This window comes from Typopeltis vanoorti, chromosome 3 (genome assembly GCF_054136105.1).
Source record: "Typopeltis vanoorti isolate ZY-2024b chromosome 3, IOZ_Tvanoo_1.0, whole genome shotgun sequence".
Taxonomy (NCBI): Eukaryota; Metazoa; Arthropoda; class Arachnida; order Uropygi; family Thelyphonidae; genus Typopeltis; species Typopeltis vanoorti.
The window spans coordinates 67709076-67717715 of NC_143551.1; the positions used below are offsets into that span (position 1 = coordinate 67709076).

An 8640-nucleotide genomic window follows, 5' to 3' on the forward strand; every position below is an offset into this window, starting at 1 on the left:
AATATCTCTTAAAATATTTTGGATTAAGGCCAACAAAGGATTTCCATAACTGAGTGAAAAGAAATAACAAAACAGGAAGATTTCAATTTCTTTATGTAAAGTCATGTTTTGCAGAAATGGAACATCATTTCTGCAAATTATTTGGTCACATTTTTAGTAATAAGACTTTCTTTGATAATTGTTTCTGATTATGTTAGCTCATTTCACTGACATTAACATAAGTAGTATGAATTTAACCTCTGAGTTTTATGTACAGCCATCATATTTTATTTATTCCTCTTTATTTTTCTTAGATTTAATAGCCTGTAATGGCCTAATAATTTGGCTTATCTGATTTTGGTATTCTTAGGGCAGTTGGGCCTATCTCCATAGTCTAATACCTATCAGTTTTGTGTGCTCTTTCACCAATTATTCTGTCTTGCAGAAGAGAGAGAGAGAGAGAGGGAGGATATGCCACCCTGTATGAGGTTATATTTTCTAAGAAGTTTGGAAGTCTTGAGAGAATGAGTTACTTTCATGAAAAATCTTGAATAGCACAGTACTTACTACTTTTGATTAAAATCTTTAATGGTGATTGAAATAAATTTGAATTCCATTTCACACTTCTTTCCAGATATATATTTAAAACCATTGCTGTCATCTAGTGTGCCATTACATTTTGTCAAAGGCATTTTATCTTCTCCTTTGAAGCACTGGTTTTCAACATACAAAAACATGATTCTTCCTATTCCCCTAAGTATTGCATTCTTAGTGTAGAGAATTTATATTTATCAGCTTAAAAAGATTGCTTCTTGAAAACAAGGATTTGTTTAAGTTATTCATTAATTTGAGTTATTCATACTGATTGAGAAATAAATGTAGTAGAATTGTAGACAAACAAATTTTGTCAAACAAAAATGTTGACAAACAAATCATAAATAACTATAGAAAATAGGAAAAAAAAAATGGAATTTGTGATTTGACCAAGATCACACGAGTTCTGAAAAAATCCGGAGGGCTAACAGATGGCATCAGTGACAGAATCATGTTAAAAATAAAGATATTGGAGAAGAGTGTTACAGCATTAATATTCAAGAATAAGAAGTAGCACTGATCTAAAGTGAAAATGGTGGTATGACTATTTAAATGGAAGAGGAGAGATTAACAAAAGAGTTTTTTGGATGAGAGGGAAAAAAGTCCAGAGGAAAACCATAATCTTGTTGGATTGACACAAATAGTACCTTACAAGATCAAAATGTAAGATTAACAAATAACAGATTTGCTTGGAAGAAAATCATAATAATATAAACTTATTATCTACTACTGCCAGCCTACTAGGTTACTAATGTTCTAACAATGAATTTAAATCCCGCTGGAGCATGGATATTTGTAAAAAGTCTTTAGGTAATAAATGATTTTAAGTGGTTTGAAAAAATTACCATATTTGGTCTCTAGAGCAGGATTTCTGGATTACTAATGTCATGTTCTTTTCTGATATCTTCATTTTTTAAATATGGATCTGCCATTAATGCTAGTTGTTAATTGCTATAATTTCCTCAGAGGATGCTCAGTCTTTGATCCATTGTTTTCTTTTTAACATAGCTCTGATCCATATGTTAAAATTTGGTTTCAGCACAGTCTTGTATATTGCTGGTTTGACCTTTTGGATGATTTCTCTATTACTTCATGTAAATATATTCAGCTGGCTTCCTGTCATACTAGTCTTATTTAATATGCTATCTAGAAGTTCCATATTTAATTTGCTACCTTCACTAAAAATTGCACCTTATGTCTTACCTATCCTACAGGTTCATGTTCTTTATTTTTCTTCCATTTTCATAGTTTTGTTTTTTTTTATGTTGAAAATGATTTTTTATACCTTTATAAGCAACAATTAATTTGGTTAAAGATCCTTTAGGACTTGTGATGAATTTATTTTAGCAGATAATGTTATCTGCATAAAGAAATATGTTTAATATCTCTTATTTGAATATAGGGTTTAATTCCCTATATTCATTCAGTTTTTATTTTTCACTTGGTTAGACTATAATAAATTTAGTTTAATCCTTTATCCAAGTGTGAGCAAACAAAGTTTGTGCCTGAAAATATCTTCAGGATATTTTCAGGCGCAAACTTTGGTAAGGTAGTACAACACCGGGCAACTCGTAGCAAAGGTGGACCAAGCTAACATCACTCCTATCTCAGTATCTCCCATAATGCAAAACACATCTCCTTGCGGATATGTATATTGTTATGCATTAAGGGAAGGGCCACTACCCAGACTAGTTTTGACCTTTCTTGAGGTCTCTTCAGTGGGAGCCAGGCCCAGAAGTGGAGATACCAGGCATAAACAATGCCGAGGTCATCTTTACCTATAGGAGTTGCCAAACGGTGTGCGACCTTTTTATTAAATTACTCTGGATTTAGAGAAAGATGTTGAAAGTAACAAAGTTTGCACCTGAAAATATCTTCAAGGTAGTACAACACCGGGCGACTCGTAGCAAAGGTGGACCAAGCTAACATCACTCCTATCTCAGTATCTCCCATAATGCAAAACACACATCCTTGCGGATATGTGTTTTGGCCCAGAAGTGGTATCTCCACTTCTGGGCCTAGCTCCCACTGAAGAGACCTCAATAAAGGTCGAAACTCATCTGGGTAGTGGCCTTCCCTTAATGCATAACATTATACATATCTGCAAGGAGATGTGTTTTGCATTATGGGAGATACTGAGATAGGAGTGATGTTAGCTTGGTCTACCTTTGCTACAAGCTGCCCGGTGTTGTACTACCTTATCCCAGTCCTGAAGATATTTTCAGGTGCAAACTTTGTTTGCTCACACTTGGATAAAGGATTAAACTGAATTTATCATTCAGTTTTACTTTTCATTTTTATAAATTGGTACAACGAGTGCCTCAACTCCAATTATTTGAAATTTAACCTCATGACAAAGCTATCTGGATTATGCCATTGAAAAGAATTTTAGTAAAATTTTTCAAAAAGTAATTATTCCAGATATCTAGTATCTCCTTACTTTCAGTTTTTTATATTACTTTAATGATCTTAGATTGCTTTTGTTCCTTAGATTCTTCTTGTCTCCATTTCTAAGATTTTTGGTGTGGCCACTGAAGCTTTTTGTCAACTTCATTATAATTATCTTCTATGTTATTAGATTATCCGTAGAGAATATAGAGTATTCTACAAGGTGTATAAAAATGATGGTAAATATTGTAAGGTTGAAGAGAACACTTCTCAATAAGTGAAAAAGTTCCCGTTAATGTGGATTCTCAAAGCACCTATTGTTGAGATAAACTATTTTTGGTGAGGACCTGCCATTTATAGAAACATCACAGACATTATCAAAAGAAATATATATATATATATCGAAACAAATTGCAGGCATTCTTCTGAACATCTCATCTTCCTTTTCCCTCTTTTACCTTGTGGTGTCAAGGGTTTTATTAATCACTGGACCTCAAACCATTCACAGGATAAGGTAGTCAGCCCTATGCCCAGCTGTATCCTATGTCTGCAGTGGTGTTGAGTTCTCAAGGCTGCCTTGCAGGATGAAAAGCCCCAGATAAACTGGGACGAAAAACCCTACTGTCCATGCCCAAGACCAGCTAACTTGGCTATGGCTGAGGAAGATCCTTCAGGGAATCTTCCTCAGACACTCCTTCCTTTCCTTGCGAAGGGTTGTGGTTGCACAGCCACTAGGCTAACTGCGCGGACTTCTTCTGAACATGAATGATGAAATTGTTAAACATATTCCTCATGTTTTTATTCCCATACACATCAGAATTGTATTTTGTAATTTGAACATTTACCATGAAAATTTAACTTAAATTTCCTAGAAAAGGTATTCAATATGTCATTTTACCTAATTCAATTCTTCATCATTCATCTCATCATTGATGATCTCATCTCATCATAGCCTTGGATCGTCTCTGATTTGCCAATAGTCATTTTCGTTGTACTGTTGCAGTTCTTCCACTGTGGGAGATGAATACACCAGACCTTTTAAATAGCTCCAGATACAAAAATCCACGGGATTTGGCTTAGGTGATATGTGTCCATCTCTTCCTATTCATTGGACACTGTACCTCTGATTTAGATGTTCTCGTACTTGTATGGGAAAATGAGCTGGTGCACTATCATGCATAAACCAGACGCTTTGATGCTGCTGAATAGGGATCCTTCATAAGTTCTGGTAGATGTTGCAGATGACAAATGTCACAAAAACCACTGTGAAATAGCCTATGTCTGCAGTGATCAAAATAAGTCATATAATTACAAACAATTTTCACAAAAGAATGCTTTTTTAAGGAAGCACTTGATGTACAGTTTAATTCATATTTGAAAGATTTTGATATGGTTTGATATTCTGAAAGAATGTTAAAGCTTGTCTAGAACAGACATTCATTTGCACAGGTTATGAATCAAATAAAAAGTTTACTTTAGGAATGAAACATCTTCATGAATTTGAATCCCACTAATAAATAAATGTAATAAATTATTTAATTGGTCTTCTTTCATAGACAGCTGGTAATGATGAATTGGCTGAAATTTTTTCAAGTGCTGTTGTATTTACATTAGCAGGGAATTCTTTATTGCAGTTTATTAACCTTTCTGCCGGTCATGGTGGATGAAATCGTGAGACCAAATCGCCCTTCTTATCCATGTTATTCAATAGGTGTTACAGAATCATATCCAGATTTTGCTGGACGTCTATAGATGTCATGGCTGGTTGGGTGTTAATGCGATAGTGAAACTTTTTGTCATATATTTGAGATATCTAGGTAGTTTGTTGAAACTGAACATGATTAGCATAAAAAAGAAAGGAATTTTATCTGGATAGGATAGATACAGGGATGATGTTTCTTTGCTGATTGATATTAAAGAGGGAAGAGGAAGATGGAAAAGGTTTTATTGGAAAAAAAAAAGTGGATGAGTGGAATATTAAAATGAAAAATAAGTAAATTATTAAAATAAAATGCAGAGAAGACAGGTTTGTTTTCTTACACTTTGTGTATTGCTAGAATTGTCAATACTAGAGTTAGTAGTTATAGACTGGTACTTTTAGATGAGATTCTGCCTAAATCACCTTTATAACAATTTTTTTTTTTTTAAATTTGACATTTACTTTTAAAAAAATATATTTACAAAATTTGTCACTTTTCTAAAGCAGTCTTTTTTTCCCCTCTCTCTCTCTCTTCTAATTTATATGTATTTTTCTATCTCTTTCAGAAAAACAAAATGCATACTGTCAAAGTCATCCATCCATGTACATCCACATTTCATCTTCAGTAAGTTGTTCCTGTTTCCAAGAGTGAGAAAAAAAAAGAAAAAAAAAATGAGCACATCTTTGACTTGTAAAGTGTCTCGAATGACACAACTCATCTTGTACATATGTATGAAACGTAGAATCCTTTGAAAGTTGTTTACAAATGGAACTGTTCGAGAGTTTTATCTACTGTGGTTAGAATATGTTTCTTGTGTTACAACTCATTATACTGAAGAGAATAATGTTTTAACAAAGAAATGTAACATATGACTTTTTTCTGTTTTTGTATAAAGTTATCACACATAATCCTTAGCATCATGTACATTACCATCAAGACTTGTAATATATGAACTGTAAGAAATGAAGAAGTTACTATAGTTGGAAACTGCAAATGGTACCCCAAACTTTTTCATAACTAGGTTAAAATTAAAGTATATTTGACATTGGAAGGTAACATATCTGTAATTTGTAAGATAATAATTTAATGATGTGAATACTCAGGATTATGTAAAATTATGGAAGGGGGGAAATGACTAGCAATTCAAATGCCTATTTATAAATCTTCAACTAGTTTTTGATAATATAAAATTTATCAAGGTGAGATAATCAAGTATCTGTACTCAAATATTCAAATTTATATTTGAATGTAAAATTTTTGCTCATATTGAGTTTTAAAATATCATTGAGAAATTTTCATCCATTTCTCTTGACATTGTTTCAGATCTTTTATAGTTTTCTTTTTAATAATTCATCTTGCCATTTGCTTAATGCCACACCTGAATTTTTTAATTATATTTTGTCATGTTAAGTGTATCACCACATAGGTAACTAATTATTGTTCTTGAATCATGAAATATATCCTTCAAAAATTCTTTTGCAGTTTTCACTTGAGATAGTTAAAAGTTAAGTTCATTGCCCTACTTTACAGAACCATAATTATTGTTCTGAAACAAGATTATAAAAAATACCTTACATTATCACTGAGAAAGAAATCATAAATAGCTATAAATAACAAACTTTCGAAATTGAAGATTTTGTTATGACATAGTAATCATTAATATATTTGTGCAAAGCTATTCAGTTTCAAAATGTGAGAGAATCACTCCATTTCATTGAATTATTTCTTATTTTTATGTTGTTTCCTTGATAAAAGTCCATACTCGTCTTATATATCTTCCTGGAAGGAATATTTCAGGTTTTCGTTTACCTTTATTTATTTGGTTAGCTCAGGATGTGTAAGAAGTGAACTTCATTAGCAATTTTAAATGGAGTCACATTCCAAGTGCAAGCAGGGGCCAAAGTTAATTTGCTGTCAGCTATTGGAAATTTTGGACCCTCTGTATTGAATTTAGAGTTATACACAAGAAAACACAAGTTGCATTTTTATTTCTAAATCTGAACAGCCAACAGTTTCATGACTGTGTAGTATAATTTTAAGACAACCATCTGATTATTTTATAACCTATGTAATCTTTATAAAAATATATGCATTATATTTATGTGAATGCATAACCTATGAAGTAATGAAGAGAATCAGTAATGGCTGTATGTCCATTTCAGGAAAGTCATTTATTTATTTATGGTTTTAATTTCAGAAAACTTGTATTATTCACCCATTATGTTTTAAATTAACGAAAGTTAATTTAAAACTTTAGAGTAGGTTCTGCTCTGAGAGAGAGAGAGAGATTTGTTCATGTGGATTTTATGCCATTATTATATGATACAGCATGCTTATCTTAGATATTTAATCTACTTTATAGGATGATATTTAGAGTGGTTATTCTAGATGAAATTAACCTGTTAGGCATCTGTTACAAGCCATTTTTTTGTATCCTTGTTTGTTGATCTTTTATTTGTATCCTTTGTTTATTTTTAGTTTCGAATTGCCTCCATCAGTGTTTCAGATTTTGTGTGTGTGTGTGTGTGTGTGTGTGTATATATATATATATGTGTGTGTGTGTGTGTGTGTGTGTGTATATATATATATATGTTTAAAACATAACATTTATTTGTATGTTCAAACTTCACTTTTACATAAAGATAATCAAAGAATTTTTGATATAATGGCATGTTATGTACAGATAAGTACATAATTATTTCTGCAGAATGGGGTGATCTTAATACTGCAAGTAGCAGGGCACAATCAATTGGGGGAATTTGTGGTGGTTCTTGTAAAAAAAAAAAAAATTACAAAAGTTAAAGATTCAAAATTTTCGGGTATTTTGCATTTTTATACCATACAATTATACCATAATTAAGAAATTACATAAAGTCAGGCTTCCGTAAATTTATACTGCTTCTGGCATGACATACCTAAGAAATGCATTATTAGCATTTTCTCTTCTGTTGACAGACAGAAACAGTTATAGCATGGGTGATTCTCTAAAGAATTGCTTCTTGTGATACAACTGTTTTTTTTATATTCATTACAATAAAAATTATCTAATTAAACTTGAGTCACTTGAGAATTACTTATTGATATTTGCAGTGGAGTTATATGTAAATTCAGTATTTAATTACTCAGACAAAAATATGTGAAAACTGCAAAAAGAAATATAAGAAGGAACTTGAAAAATCTGTGTAATAGATCTTTCTAATGTCTAGAGATATGAATGAACTTTCTAGCATTAACACAACCCTTTGTAAATATAATCCTGGCATTTGGATATGCATTTGAAGGCTTTTAAAAAGACAGATATTTATAAAGAAATCTTTGGTATAACAACCTTTGGTTTGTATCAGTAATTTGAAATTTTAAAACATTTTCTTTTTCACATCATAGCAGGCATCACAAAGTAAAAGTTTAAATATGGATTTTAGAGAGACTGTATTCACTATAAGGAGTAAATTTTGTGCATGTAAAAAAAAAATGATAATAATGTTATTGGTCTGTGTTAAATCAAGATGCAATTTTTAAAAGTAAAGTTAATTTTAGCTAAAATGGGTTGATAGTATACTGTTAGGATTAAAAATAAACTTTTAGTTAAGCTACTCCTAAATTATGTAAAAATTACTTTTATTTTATAAATTTACAGACTGCTTTAATATTTTTTTAGAACTTTAACTGTATATAGAACTTCAGGCTGTCTTAACAAAAGCTGATAAAATAAATTTTGTTTTGTTTTCCCTTATCATGCAGTATATTTCAGTATAGAGTTTTAGAATTATATTTTTCTGATTAATTACAGGGGAGAAATTGGGGGGGGGAATAATACAGTAATTCTTGCTTAAAATGATATATGTATTTTGAAAATTAGACCACTAGAAGAACATAATTTTCTCCTAAAGTAATGTAAAATGAGAGAAATGAAAACAAGCCAAAATTTTATACTTATATATTTCAGTGTTCATTCATTTTTGAAATATTCAGCTTCCTT

At 31.2% G+C, this 8640-nt stretch overlaps 1 protein-coding gene across 1 annotated transcript in view; it reads left to right on the top strand.

The window, feature by feature from the left end:
• The window catches only part of Dd (CTD nuclear envelope phosphatase 1-like protein dullard), a 174040-nt gene extending 165646 nt beyond the window's left edge, over positions 1–8394 (top strand). Inside the window, exon 8 of the mRNA XM_090415688.1 lies at positions 5227–8394. The gene's annotated coding sequence lies outside the window, so the exon portion shown is untranslated. The remainder of the gene's footprint in view (positions 1–5226) is intronic.
• The last annotated feature ends 246 nt before the right edge of the window (positions 8395–8640 follow it).